Source organism: Balaenoptera borealis (genome assembly GCF_965194805.1).
Source record: "Balaenoptera borealis genome assembly, chromosome: 5".
NCBI lineage: Eukaryota > Metazoa > Chordata > Mammalia > Artiodactyla > Balaenopteridae > Balaenoptera > Balaenoptera borealis.
In genome coordinates, this window is record NC_138862.1 from 35,267,542 (window position 1) to 35,283,136 (window position 15,595).

The 15,595-nt window shown below is 37.3% G+C and overlaps 1 protein-coding gene across 3 annotated transcripts in view; it reads right to left on the minus strand.

Annotated features, from left to right (window-relative positions):
* The window catches only part of GBE1 (1,4-alpha-glucan branching enzyme 1), a 284,943-nt gene that overhangs the window by 255,765 nt on the left and 13,583 nt on the right, over nucleotides 1-15,595 (minus strand). The gene's annotated exons all lie outside the window — the stretch shown is intronic.

Consider the following 15,595-nt stretch of genomic DNA (forward strand, 5'->3'; position numbering starts at 1 on the left):
CACAGGAAAGGCAATGATTTAGTTCCAGTTTGAACCTGAAGGCCTGAGAACCAAGAGAGCTGGTAGTGTAAGTTTCAGTCAAAGTCTGAAGGCAGGAGAAAATCAATATCCCAGCTCTAAGACAGTCAGGAAAAGAGAGGGAATTCTCCCTTACTCTATGTCTTTTTGTTCCACTCAGGCCTTCAATGGATTGGATTAGACCCACCCACATTAGGGATGGCAATCTGCTTTACTCAATCTACCAATTCAAACATTAATCTCATCCAGAAATACCCTCACAGACACACCTAGAGCAATGTTTAGCCAAATATAAGGGCATCCTGCGGCCCAGTCAAGTGGATACATAAAATTAACAATCACAAGGTACCTATGAACCATATTATGACGGAGATCAAGAAACTGTCATTGCCCCTGCTGTAAATATATGAAGGTGTTAGCCCTTCTCTGTGGCTTGAAGGCCATCTGCCGTCTGATTGTCCTAATTGGTAAAGAAAAAAAAAAAAAAAAAATGCCAGATCAATTGCTGCATACCAGGTGCCAAAGACTATATTGATACTACATTTTAGAAAGCAAAGCCATTGGAGTCACTCTGATTAGGTTTCCCATAGTCTATATTTATTCTCCAAGATCCATCTGTCAAATCAGCAAACCAAAAGGGAATGTTACAGAAATCTCCATTGTTGCATCCTGCAAGTCTTTGAAGGTGGCCCTACTCACTGCAATGTTTCCAGGGATGTAGTCCTGCTTAGGGTTTTCTCTTTTGTTAGGAGGGGCAGTTCCAGAGGCTTCAACTTAGTCCTTCCTAAGTAGTCCTCATTCCATAAGAAGTCAGTGTGAAAACTGTGCCAATTCCCGTGCCTGTTGCAACTATGCACTCAGGAAACTGTTAAGTATCCACAGGATTAGTCTGACAAGACATTGGAGCCACACTGATGAAGATTAAGTGACCTCCATAAGCCTCAACTCTGACTGATGTGCCACTGTGGCATTTACGTCCCCAAGATAAATCCAGAACCTGTTTTTATTAATTCTCAGAAGTCTGGGCTTTTTCCTGGCAAACAGCAGGTGCCTTTGGGAAAGGCTTGAAAGATTTAAAGTATATATTTGTGGTAGCATTTTATGTCCCTTCTTAAGGGAAATCAGCCTCTCCTTTAATCAGGAGAAGCTGTTCTCCCTGTTTCAGTAACACAAGTCAAGTTTCTATTCAGCATATCTAGAATTTCCCCAATTATACAGATTAAGTAAAAATTCAGTAATCAGCCAATGTATCACAGTCCTAAGGACATGATGATCAATTAGCCATACCACAGAACCCTGCATTTCAAAACACTGACTGCTATTCCACACTTGAAGCCTATTATTGAAACAGAGGAGGACCCTGTGGGACTCCTGGGCATGAAACCCTTTCTGCGTCCCCTGTTTCTTGTTTGTAGGGAATAGCCTTCAGCCTCCATGACCTTCCCTGAGTTTCCAAAAGGCAAGTCCAAACAGTAGCTAATCAGGGAAGGGAGGGGTTGCAGAGACAAGGGGGGAGCATCCAAGAAACAATAGTGCAGCCTTGGGGCAGGGTCCTGGTTCCATCTCAAGGGATACACATAAAAATATCTTTGAGCTCTTTTACAGAACTAAAACCCCCAACAAATGGAAGATGTTAGCATTATTCATTCCAGAGAAGGTCATAGTTTGATAACCTCAAGAAGTTCATCAGGAGACTACCTGAGGCCAGATTAAAGGAACCAGAGAAGCTCATTAGGAGACCACCTGAGGCCCTGCACACACCCTGATCCTTATCAGCAACTCTGCCCTTGAACCACTGCTATAAAACTCCTCACCAAATCCTCCCAGGTTGGGACACACAATTTTTCAGGGCACGAGCCCGCTGTGTCTCCCTTTGTCCAGCAAAGCAATAAAGCTATTCTTTTCTACTTCACCCAAAACTCTGTCTCCAAGATTCAATTCAGCACCAGTGCACAGAGGCCAAGTCTTCAGCATCATTATGGCAACTATAGCTACTTTATTAATGAAGTCTAAGCACTGCCAAAGCACTTTGTTACCAGTCCAGAATCCTATGATCCCCACTGAAATCAATGAGTCTAGTTCGATGGCAGCATACCCAATGACATTGCCCAGCCTAGAGCTACCACAGAGGTCTCATCAATACGTTTCTTAATTCTTAATCAAAGGTGTCCCCTCTAGAATCTCAGGGCAGAGTGACAAGGTGGATGACAAGACTATCCATGATAAACCTACTCTACTATTCCCAACTTCCTATGGCTCTTCCTTCCTCCACAGCCTGAGAGTGTTCAGGCATCTCAACCGCATAAAAGGTTAGCCATTGTTGAGTTCAGGTTCTAGTCAAATAATCAAGCAAAGTGTTGAAGCCATTTCCAGAAGCTCAACTAACACATTAAATCCAGATTATTAAGAACACTCATATCGATAAATCTGGCTCCGTCTGAATTAAGTATATTCATATCAGTATGTTCCATCCCCCTGAGTCTACTTTTCTTAGAATTCAACCCAGTACATTACTTCCAGATTGCTGCTGACACAAATTAGCTTGCTTACCTGATATGCCAATCATCCCTGTAAAAGGCTAGGATGTGAAAGGCTAGGCTCAGTTATGGTCCTGAAGAAATTGAAAGAAATAAAGGTAGATCCTGAAGAGAATAGTATCCCTTTCCCTATAAAACTTATAAATGATCTCCATACCTCTGGTTTATTTGTATTCATGTGGCAGTCTCTTGAATCAGTATTTTTTTTTTCCATTTATACAACTACCATCCCCTTCTAGGCTACTGTAATCACTTACCCGGAGTGCTGAAATTGCCTCCTAACACTATGAAAATGTAATTGTTACATACCATTCAGCCAAGGAAACTGTAATGAAAACATGAAGACATCGAAGGTTATAAAAAGGCCTTACTTTCTCAGAAAAATCCTTCTTGCAGATATATGGAAAATAGAAGGCGGGGGGAGGGAGAGGCGGAGGCAGGTAGAGAGAGAAGCAGGAAGGCCAGTTCCAAATCGGGTCAGACATTGTTAGTGGCTTGGACTAGAGTGTTAGCACCAGAGATGTAAAACAACTGCAAGATTCCATAGGACATATTTTAGGGGATAGGGGAAGTAGGAAAGAAAGGATTCAATGATAATAGCAGATTTCTACTGAATAGATATGTAGTGCCATTTACCTAAAAGAAAGAGATGGTCATCTCCAAGTGTGAATTTAAAGGTCAGAGAAAGGATCTGGGTATAGATAAAAATTTTGAAATAAATGAATATATACATGATATTCAAAGAAGCACTACCCAAAAATGTGATCCATGGACCAGTGCTGAGCCACCTACTGTTTATCACTGGTCCACGACAAGAAAAGTACCAAACTGAGGTTAAGCACTTAGAAACTTTTATAGCAATTGTATACAGTAGTTGTATAACTTTTGAATATAACTTAAAAACTAGGCTTTTATTTTGAATGTCTTTTTATAATTTAATTATTCTAATAACTCTTGTTGAATTTTATAAAAGTATCAGACTCTGGTAGATAATCAATTGAAAAAAAAAAAAAAAAAAAAGACCCACCATTTACCATAAGTTGGACAGCACTGATTTAAAGCTATGGTAGTAGAAGCAATCACTTGAGGAGAGAATCCTAGAGAAAAATTCTAACTATGATTATGTATTTGATCCTTGTTGCCCTCATCATCCTTTAGCATCATAAAAATTGTATACCCTGGAATGTAATTCCCAAGATTGCTTTATCAGCCATGTCTCCTTATTACCATCAATAATATTTTACTGAGCATACTTCTTGCCAAGCAGTCGTTATATGGATTATCTCATTTCAAAATCTCAATAAAGCTAGTATTATAATCCCTATATTAAAGATTTTAAAAATTGGGGATAGGGAAGTTAAATAACTTACCCATGTCACATAACTAATAAGTCAGGGAGCTGAAATTTGAACACAGACCAACTGACCCAAGCCTCAGCTTTTAATTACTGCAAATATACATATACTGTCAACCTATCAATCAGACAGTTTATATGTTTTAAGGAAAATATTTCATGTGAAATCAAAACTTCTGTGTACATAACTTCCAGACCTAGGAATTTATTTATATCTTGGTTATCAAGCAAGTTCTGTTTACTAACATTTATCACTGGATTACTCTTATTACCTCCAAGGAGGCAATAACTGCTCAAGAACAAAAGATAGGGGCACACCTCCTAAAATCAAATATACTGCCTGGTAAATACTGAGTGAGCTAAGGCCTATTTCAGGGGAGTTTGGATCTAAGAATCTAACTTTCCATAACAGAAAAATAAAGTTTACTCTGCCCATCAACTTAGACAACACAATAATGTGGTCGCACTGATTCTGCAGCTGACTTGATTTTTATTGAGAGTGTTTTCATTATCAACTTGGGTCTTTTCCATGAGGCTCCACAGACAGGTTAAGCCAAAATAACCTTGGTTTGTCATCATTTGAGGACTAATTTATATACTCTATTCCTTTTTTTAGATTTTTTTATTTTTTAAAAATTTTTATTGAAGTATAGTTGATTTACAATGTTGTGTATATATTCTACTTCTTTAGAAAAATATTTCTGCCAATTTTATTTTTATTTTTAACCATAAACTTATATCGAAACATTACACAAATTAGGTATGGCTTTTGCTTAAGTTTCTAAATTTCCTTTCTATAGCCCATAATAAATAAGATTACAAATTAACTATTACATATTATAGTACTTTTATTTAACCCTACACTTTTCCATTTTTTTTGTCTAATTCACACCTGAATTTCATCTTACCTCCAAGAAAATGTGATATTAAATAATATTAACAATGGCTACTACTTATTTCAGTGTTTAGTATCTGACAGACAACATGCTGAACACCTTTAAATACATATTCACACTAATGTTTATCCTTGGAACAACTCTGGCACATAAGTATTTTTTGCCTCATTTTCACATATGAAAAAACTGTGGCTAAGTGAAATTTTAAAAGTTCCAATGCAGAGCCAAAATTTAAACCTAACCTTACCCCAAAATCCATGTTCTTAATTATTATGTGCACTTTCTCCCCTTTGTAAAATGTACAAAACTCCCTTTGTAATGATCACTTCTAGAGAGCAGCTTACTAACATATATTTTCTTGCATTAATTTTCTCCAGTGGATTACAAGAAAATCATTTCCTTCTCTGGATTTGTGGACACGTAAGTATTAGATGCTGGATGAAAATTCAGGTGGCAAAACGAATTATTTTCTAACTGAAAGTCTAAATCATGATTCGGTTGTGGTGAATTCCTGACATGTTAATTCTGTTCCACAGACAAAAAACCTCTGAGAGACATAAGGAAGGTGCTTTGAAGCAAGCAATACAACTTCTACTGAAACGACCACATGATCACTAGAATATCTGTTAATTTTAACATGGGATATTTTAGCACAATGTGAAGATTACTAGACTGAGTTAATGCCCTTACAAAGAGAAATTCTACCATCTTAGATAAGCCACTCAAAGTAGCAACAGCACAAGCTCCTTAACTGTAAAGTAGAGATAAAGGCACAAAATTAAACCTAGCTGAAAAGTGTGCAAGAATTTGACTAGCAGTGATGCATTTTATGCATTCCAAGCACTACAGAGAAAAACAAGAAATTCTGATTCTTATAATAAAAGACTGATTTTATTGAAAACATCAGTAAATATGTTTGGGCAACTAATGTGAAAGAAAAAATAAAAGGAAGGAAGAAAAGAAAGAAGGGAGGAAGGAAAGAAAGAAGGGAGGGAGGAAAGGAGGCAGGGAGGGAAAGAACGGAAGAAAAAAAACTGATGTTCTTGGGTGGAGGTAAGTAGACAGTCAACATAGTCAACAACTTCATGCATTCTTTGGCCTTGCTACTCAAATTTTGGTCCAGCAGCATCACCTGGGAAGTTGTTCAAAATGCACATTCACAAGCTCGGCCTCAGACCTACTGTATCTGCATTTTAACAAGATCCACAGATGATCCAGAGGCAGGATTCTTGGCTATTTGTATTGTTACAGAAAGAAAGCAAAATCTCATAATGACTTTAGGTATCACATCATTTTCAGTACCAGACCTTATCTTGTGGCCTTTGGCTAGTGACTGCAGCAATTTCCCTCAATTACAGTTCTCTTCTGTCTAGTGTATTTACAGCTCACCATTGAATAACTCAGGGAGGTTAGGGGTGCCCACCCTCTGCACCTGGGAAAGTCAGAATGTGACTTACAGTTGGCTCTCCCTATATGCGGTTTCTCTGTATACAGGGTTCCTTCATGTATCCAACAAACCTCAGATTGCATAGTAATGTAGTATTTATTAGTGAAAACTACCATGTGCGAGTCGACCAGTACAGTTCAAACCCGTATTCTTCAAGGGTCGACTGTACTTAAAAGTTAGGTGGTCTCCAACAAGTGACCAGGTAGTTCATGACTTTATGTTTTTGTGGAGGTTTTTTTTTTCTGTTTTGTTTTTGCTTAAGAACCAACATTACACATGAGTGGACACCAGTTTAAAAAAAACAAATTCTCCCATTCACAGATGAAACCCTCATGAATTCTCAAATGGCTGATCTTGGATCAGCCTGCAAACACCACCCTTTAAATGTATGTAATATATGAGTAAATATATGTAATATATAATACTAAGTTATTATCACCTATCCTCAATATCACTTGACTTCTAATTGGTTGACCAGCCAGAAAATCAATTAAGGGGCACAGAACAGAAATGGAACCAGGGAAAGCAAATAGGGGGAAAGAAAACAGGACAAAAGGCTGTTACTGCAAAAACATGGCTAATATTTAATAAGTGTGTATTTGTCTCTGAAATTACCAGTTAGCTTTTATTAAGATAATATAGAAATTATGTTGTAGGAGCTCTACTCTTCATGAATTCATTCACTCAGGAAACAAACACTTCCTTCTCTAATAGACTAACATACACCAATTCTACTACATTGTACTACGCAGAAACATTGCAAGACAACATAAAGAAATCTAGTATAAGTTATTTGCATCCTTTCATTCTTTATAAGTTAAGTATGCCTGCAGATTTCTGATGACCAGGCAAGATGGAAGATGAAAAGAAATGGCTTAGAGTCTTGTCAAAAACATTATTAAAATGAATGCTTAATTGTTGGTATGACAACCACTTGTAACAGTTCAGTCTGGAGTAAGCACTGTATTTATTGTTAGTTCTTGTAAGAAAATCTAAAATGCAGTAAATTCTCTTAAAAACTTTTTTTGCTTCTCAGCTCTTACATGAACCTCACATACAACGCTCTTATTTTTCTCCAAAAAAAAAAAAAAAAAATCATTATAATTATTTCAACTTGAGGAAATAGTCTATTTTTTCCCATGCTACACAATGAATGACTTATATCTGTCTATAATCAGGCCTCTGCCTTAATTCCCAGGAACCCTGGAACATTTAATGGCTCCAGTCCTTCCAATTTGAAGGTAACAAATTTGGGGAAACTTGTACTATTTCTTTTTTTTTTTTTTTAACATCTCTATTGGAGTATAATTGCTTTACATAAAGCTGATTCACTTTGTTATACAGCAGAAACTATTTCTTTTTTACTTTTCACAGTACTTAAATTTAATGACCCCCAAAATCCACTACTGCCTAATTTCAATCATGTAGTCCTCATTATTGAAAGTGATTTTACTATTAAATGAACACAAGTTTGATGGCTTCATTAGGAAATCACAGTGAGCTTCTACTGTATTGCCTAAGAGTGTTGGAAAACACACACACACAAACAATTTCTTTAAAATCTAAAAAGTAGTTTTTTCTAGAAGAATCCATCACAAACAGTCAGAGCTAGAAAAAGTTAGAGAACCATTAAAGACTGAATGTTTGTGTGCCCCCCAGATTCATATGTTGAAATCCTAACCCCAGTGTAATGGCATCAGGAGGTGGAGCCTTTGGGATGTGATTAGGTCAGGAGAGTGGAGCCCTCATGAAAGGGATTACTTTCCTTATAAGAAGAGACTGGAGAGAGCTTGCTTCCTCTCTCCCTCTCCTCTCTCTGCCAGGTGAGAATACAAGGAGATGACAGACATCTCCAAACCAGGAGGAGTGTTCTCACCACTGAATCTGTTAGTGCCTTGATCTTGACCTTTCCAGCCTCCAGAACTGTGAGAAATAAATTTCTGAGGTTTAAACCACCCAATCTATGGTACTCTGTTTTAGCAGTCCAAACTGACCAAAGCAGGAATCAATCAGACAAACTTGACTAGTCACTGGATAGAGGTCCAGGCCACCCATTATTCAGCCAAGATATCTCACACACAGACACACACACACACACAGACACACACACACAAACACACACAGAAAATGCCAAGTGACTAGGATTCAGTTAGTTAAAAAAAATAGAGTATAAAGTCAACAAAAGTCATACAGCAACCCATTCTGGCTTTTTGTAGCTTATTCACATTGTTACTATTTCCTAGGATATAGCTGAACCTTAATCAAACAGCAAAGTAAAATAAAATAAAACCACAATGGCATCAATAAATAGAAATTAACGATATATCTATATGAAAAGATTGCCTTGATGCCATAAAATTCAAGTGCCTAAAATTTTAATACTATTATTGTATTTTCAGCCTGAACTTTGCATTAGTACAAAAATGATTGCTAATAATGTATAATAATCAGTAGCATTACAAGTTTCAGAAATATTTCGTTCAATAAAATGTTTGATTTTTTTTTTTAAGCCAAAGAAAAAGCATTCAGACCTAGAGTGAATCACGATGTGATAGAGCCTCGGTTGTATTTAAAAGTGTAAATTCTGTTTTAAGCTTTTCCACTACACTTCAGAAAGAGCAACGACAAAATTCCCAAATGTCAACACAGATGGAAGTTGAGAGGAACAGCAATGAAATCTAAAATGCAAATCATAACCCAAAAAAGAAGTATTCTTCCTTTCTCATTTTTAACACTATGCTGACTACCTCAAAGAGAGGAAAATCCCCATTTTCTGCCATGTTTGTAAACAGATATCAGCACAATGAATGGGAAAACTTTTATTTCAACTCAGACAAGACATGATATAAAAACCATTTTTATACACACACAAACACACACATATATATGATATATACAAATGTATAATATATATTTATAGCATGGCCAGAGTTCTAATTTTATTATAACCCTAAATCTCTCTCTATATATAATTCTAGAATCTCTTGAAAGCCTTCATATTATTACAGATGGTTCAAACTCTACCTCAGTGTAAGCCATTATTGGCTAATGATAAGAGAACAATGGCTTTCTCTTGTATACCTCTGTTTACCAGACTTTGCCCATTAAAAACCTAAATCCCTCAAGAGTATTTCCTTATTATAGAATTCAGAACCAAAAGCAGCTTCAAGAGCCTCAGCTTAGAATGCTGTCTTACCTCAAGCAAAAATCAAGCCTAATTCATGATCATTTGGGAAGGCAATCCAGGTAATTTGTTTCATTCACTTTTAAGATACTACCTTAAAAAGGAATTTGCTGCCTATTAAATGAAACTGAATATCTTTTATTTATCCGTAAAAGTAAAACAATCTCTTATTCTAGCATGAATACTGTTGTTCAAGAAAATTTTGTGGATGACTAAAAGCTCAGGTGGAAAGTTAGAATTCTATTCATTAAGAAAGCTGAGGGACTTCCCTGGTGGCACAGTGGTTAGGAATCCGCCTGCCAATGCACGGGACACGGGTTGGAGCCCTGGTCCAGGAGGATCCCACATGCCACGGAGCAGCTAGGCCCGTGCGCCACAACTACTGAGCCTGCACTCTAGAGCCCGCGAGCCACAACTGCTGAGCCCATGTACCACAACTACTGAAGCCCGCGCGTCTGGAGCCCATGCTCTGCAACAAGAGAAGCCACCACAATGAGAAGCCTGTGCACCACAATGAAGAGTGGCCCCCGCTCGCTGCAACTGGAGAAAGCCCACACGCAGCAACAAAGACCCAACGCAGCCAAAAATAAGTACATAAATAAATAAATTTAAAAAAAAAAAGATAAAATCTAAAAAAAAAAGAAAGAGCGAAGTCTGGCTTACAATCTAGAAAACTAAAACAGATTTGAAACAAAATTGAAAACAAGGTATGCCATCTCCTTAGTATAAAAATGAAATAATAATTTTGTGAACCACAGTAAAATCAACAAATAGAAGGCACTGGCATCTCAGCATTTGCTATGCAGTAAACACACAAAAAAAAGACATTCCTAGCACATCCATATAGAATGTTAACAGTGAAGGTGAATGAAGCCAGCAAGGATAGAAATTACTAGTGGCCTGGCTGGAAAAGCATGTTGGGCCTGAGGCGAAAGAAGTTTTTTAAATAGGAGAGTGTTTTGAAATAGAAAGCATGTTAAACAGAATTGCCCGAGGACTGCTAGGAAATGAAAAATTACGCTAGCTGCATTGGGAACAGCAACCTGATAAAAGCACAATGCACAAATTACAATCTTCTTCACAAGTAGTATTAGACACAAGAAAGGTTAAGCTGTATGTGAGAAAGGTTTTGCCCACCACAGGCCACTACATGATAGGAGAATTACTTTCAAACATTTCTAGAGACCTTCCAACAACTATGGTAATAAATATTTCTCTATTTCTAATATCACAGAACAAGCTGGACTAGACTCCCAGTCAATATCTATTTGCAAACCTTTGAGTGCAAACCTCTACTCTAAGCTCTATGGAAAACACTGAAAGACAATAATGTGTTCCATAAATATACTCTTCTCTTCTTAAATTCAAAATCCAGCATCCCAGGGATGCTGGGTGAGTCAGCATGTCCTGAGCAGCTACAGTGTGGAAAACACAAGACTGAAGTGAGAAGGAAAACAGTATTCCACAAGAAGAGCCTGACTGACCACTCACGAGGGCAAATACTTTAATAAACAGTAATGTTTTTGCTATTATTATAAGGGTAACTATTAAGTATGCAAAGTGAGTAGGTGCAAAATGAATGAAAAGTATAAATGCTGAAGAAACTATCATCTAGAGGAAGTTAAAGCAAGTCGTGAAGAAAAGGGCATAAAACACAAAACATGTATGTGTTCGTGCACTCACACCCACTCACAATATTGTCATTAGTTTGAAGAGCGATCAAAGAACAATCCTTCCAACCCTACTCCTTTATAAGCAGAGACCGACTCAGGAATAATGCAAGTCATAATGAGTCACTACACATAAGCAAGATTCTTGGGACAAGGAAATTAGGAACAGCTGTCACTTGGGCTGAGTCAAAGTGAGGTTGGCATATCCCAAAAGGTCTAGGACTATCAGAGCACAGACCAGCCACCTGATCTCAGTTACTTTATCAAGAAAGACTAGATTTACTTTGGCTGACCCAGGTTTTTGTTTTGTTTTATGTTTGTTTGTGCTGTTTGTCATGGGACACAAGTAATGCATTTAGCATATGAAAATATGACACAAATAAGAATCACCTAAATGAATAGGGCAAAGTGGACAAGCCATGCCAAATAATCTGGGGAACGTGGCTACCTAGACACCCCCAGGTTAATTAAGTATGTGGCATATCTCCATATCTGCATTTAAGACACCATCCATTTATCTTTTTTCAAGCATAAAAAAGGTCACCAGTCAATAATTTCTGACTCCCTCTCTCAGGCAAAATCAGAATCTCTCCAGGTCTACTTGCTTCTGTTATCATGAACACAGGGCTGACTGTACCTTTCTCCCTCCTTAATCCTCCTCTTCAATGTCTTTATGGGTCATGCCACCTCTTATCATAAAAGCTCCTCTTTGAAATATACAATCTACGGCTGCACTCTCTAATACGGTAGCCACTAGCCACGTGGTTACTGAGCACTTGAAATATGGCTAGTCCCAAATGAGATGTACTGTAAATGCAAAATACACATCAGATTCCAAAGACTTAGTATGAAAAACAAATGTAAAATATCTCAGTAATTTTTTAATGCTGAAACAGCAATATTTTGAATACACTGGATTAAATAGTATATATTACCAAAAATAATTTTATCTGTTTCTTTTTACCTTTTTTAATGTGGCAAATAGAAAATTTTAAATTACATATATGGCTCATATTATATTTCTATTGGATAGTGATGATCTAGGTGAGACACTTAGTGGGGGGTCAGGTGGAGTCATTCAGTGTTCATTTGCATTTCTGCAACCTTCCTGACTGGGTGATACTCATCAAAATGTCCCCCTGACTCATTCAGGAATAGGTATCCTTAGCTTACGCAGGAACTGCCTCATTGCCTCAAAAAATAGTCCACAATCCCTTCCAAAAGGAGCTTATCTGCTATAAAGAAACATACCGATACGTTATCAAATATGATTTATAAACTATTTTAGAGGGTTCAGTTCTTACACAATGTGGCAATTCTTACACAAGAACATTTTGCAAATGAACAATTTTTGCAAATAAACTTCCACTTAAAAGCAACAAAAAACGTGTCAAATCAAATTATAACTTATTATGCAGCCATCCCTCAGTATCCATGGGGGATTGGTTCCAGGACTGATGCAGATATTTAAGCCCATGGATGCTCAAATCCTTTATATAAAATGGCGTAGCATGTAATATTTGCATACCACCTACACACATCCTCCTATATACTTTATTTTTTTATTTAAATTTTATTTATTTATTTTTTTATATAGCAGGTTCTTATTAGTTATCTGTTTTATACATATTAGTGTATATATGTCAATCCCAATCTCCCAATTCATCCCACCACCACCCCACAACCTCCCATATACTTTAAATCATCTCTAGATTACTTATAATACCTAATACAATGTAAATGTTATGTAAATAGTTGTAAATACAATGTAAATGCTATGTAAATAGTTGCTAGTGCAAGGCAAGTTTAAGTTTTGCTTTCTGGAACTTTCTGGAATTTTTTATTCCCGAATATTTTCGAGCTATGGTTGGTTGAATCCTCAGAAGTGGAACCCGAGAATCAGAAGGCCAACTGTAGTTTTTTGTTTTTTTTTTTTAATTTTTTAATTTTTGGCTGCATTGGGTCTTCATTGCTGCGCTCATGCTTTCTCTAGTTGCGGCGAGCAGGGGCTACTCTTTGTTGCGGTGCGTGGGCTTCTCACTGTGGGGGCTTCTCACTGTGGTGACTTCTCTTGTTGTGGAGCATGGGCTCTAGGCACGTGGGCTCAGTAGTTGTGGCTCATGGGCTCTAGAGTGCAGGCTCAGTCGTTGCGGCCCACGGGCTTAGTTGTTCCGTGGCATGTGGGATCTTCCCGGACCAGGGCTCGAACCTGTGTCCCCTGCATTGGCAAGCGGACTCCCAACCACTGCGCCACCAGGGAAGCCCTGTAGTTTTAATAAAGATTAATATCTCAGCTATCATATCCTTTGACTCTTTCCAAAAAAGAGTCTCATAGACTTTGTCCACATTCTTCAAGACTCAGTCTTCCCTTTATAAAGAAATAATTTTAAGAATTTAAGGCAATTCAAATGAACTCCTTTGTGCTTTATACTCCCCTTCCTTAACAGAATAGGACATGCTTTTATCTGTCTTACAATGAATTTTATGCACAAATATCTACTATAATTGTGTTTACTTGTAATCTCCCCAATTAGAGCTCCCATAGAGTAGGAAGCCTATCTTATATTTGTTCTGCTATCATATAGAAAAATGCCTGGGACAAAGAGGATGTCAAAAATTGGTTTGTTAAATAGCAAATTAGGCTGACAGCCTGTAACTCAGATGCCCATATATACCCTGGAACAACATATGTGGAGAATAATTTTTTCTATGTGATCACCTTCTATATATTATCCTAAAGACCCATATGCAACAGTGAAACTCACAGTGAAGATGTAAGAAAAGTAACTTTGATATTAAAAGAAAACCGCTTTTATCTAAAAAAAGTTAGAAAATCATGTGACCATTAAAAACTTAAATGATATGGTTAACTATACTGGTACATATGGATTAATTATTCTTAAAAAATTAGAATATTTACTTATAGCTAATTTGGCCCATTACTAACTCAGTTTTTTTTTTTATAGATCTTTATTGGAATATAATTCCTTCACAATACTGTGTTACTTTCTGCTATACAACAAAGTGAATCAGCCATATGCATACATATATCCCCATATCCCCTCCCTCTTGAGCCTCCCTCCCACCCTCCCTATCCCACCACTCTAGGTCATCGCAAAGCACCAAGCTGATCTCCCTATGCTATGCTGCTGCTTTCTACTACCTATTTTACATTCGGTGGTGTATATATGTCGATGCTACTCTCACTTCGTCCCAGCTTCCTCCTCCACATCCCCCATGTCCTCAAGTCCATTCTCTATGTCTACGTCTTCATTCCTGCCCTGGCATAGGTTCATCAGTACCATTTTTTTTTTTTTAGATTCTATATATATGTGTTAGCATATTTGCTTTTCTCTTTCTGACTTACTTTACTTACTTTACTCTGTATGACAGATTCTAGGTCCATTCACCTCACTACAAATAACTCAATTTTGTTTCCTTTTATAGCTGAGTAATATTCCACTGCATATATGTGCCACAACTGCTCTATCTATTCATCTGTCGATGGATATTTAGGTTGGTTCCATGTCCTGGCTATTGTAAATAGTGCTGCAATGAACATTGGGGTACATGTCTCTTTGAATTATGGTTTTCTCAGGGTATATGCCCCGTAGTGGGATTGCTAGGTCATATGGTAGTTCTATTTTTAGTTTTTTAAGGAACCAACATACTGTTCTCCATAGTGGCTATATCAATTTACATTCCCACCAACAGTGCAAGAGGGTTCCCTTTTCTCCACACCCTCTCCAGCATTTATTGTTTGTAGACTTTTTGATGGTGGCCATTCTGACTGGTGTGAGGTGATACCTCATTGTAGTTTTGATTTGCATTTCTCTAATAATTAGTGATATTGAGCATCCTTTCATGTGTTTGTTGGCAATCTGTACTTCTTCTTTGGAGAAATGTCTATTTAGGTCTTCTGCACATTTTTGGATTGGGTTGTTTGTTTTTTTGATATTGAGCTGCATGAGCTGCTTGTAAATTTTGGAGATTAATCCTTTGTCAGTTGCTTCATTTGCAAATATTTTCTCCCATTCTGAGGGTTGTCTTTTTGCCTTGTTTATGGTTTCCTTTGCTGTGCAAAAGCTTTTAAGTTTCATTAGGTCCCATTTGTTTATTTTTGTTTTTATTTCCATTTCTCTAGGAGGTGGGTCAAAAAGGATCTTGCTGTGATCTATGTCATAGAGTGTTCTGCCTATGTTTTCCTCTAAGAGTTTGATAGTGTCTGGCCTTACATTTAGGTCTTTAATCCATTTTGAGTTTATTTTTGTGTATGGTGTTAGGGAGTGTTCTAATTTCATTCTTTTACATGTAGCTGTTCAGTTTTCCCAGCACCACTTATTGAACATGCTGTCTTTTCTCTATTGTATGTTCTTGCCTCCTTTGTCATAAATTAGATGACCCTATGTGTGTGGGTTTATCTCTGGGCTTTCTATACTGTACTATTGATCTATATTTCTGCTTTTGTGCCAGTACCATACTGTCTTGA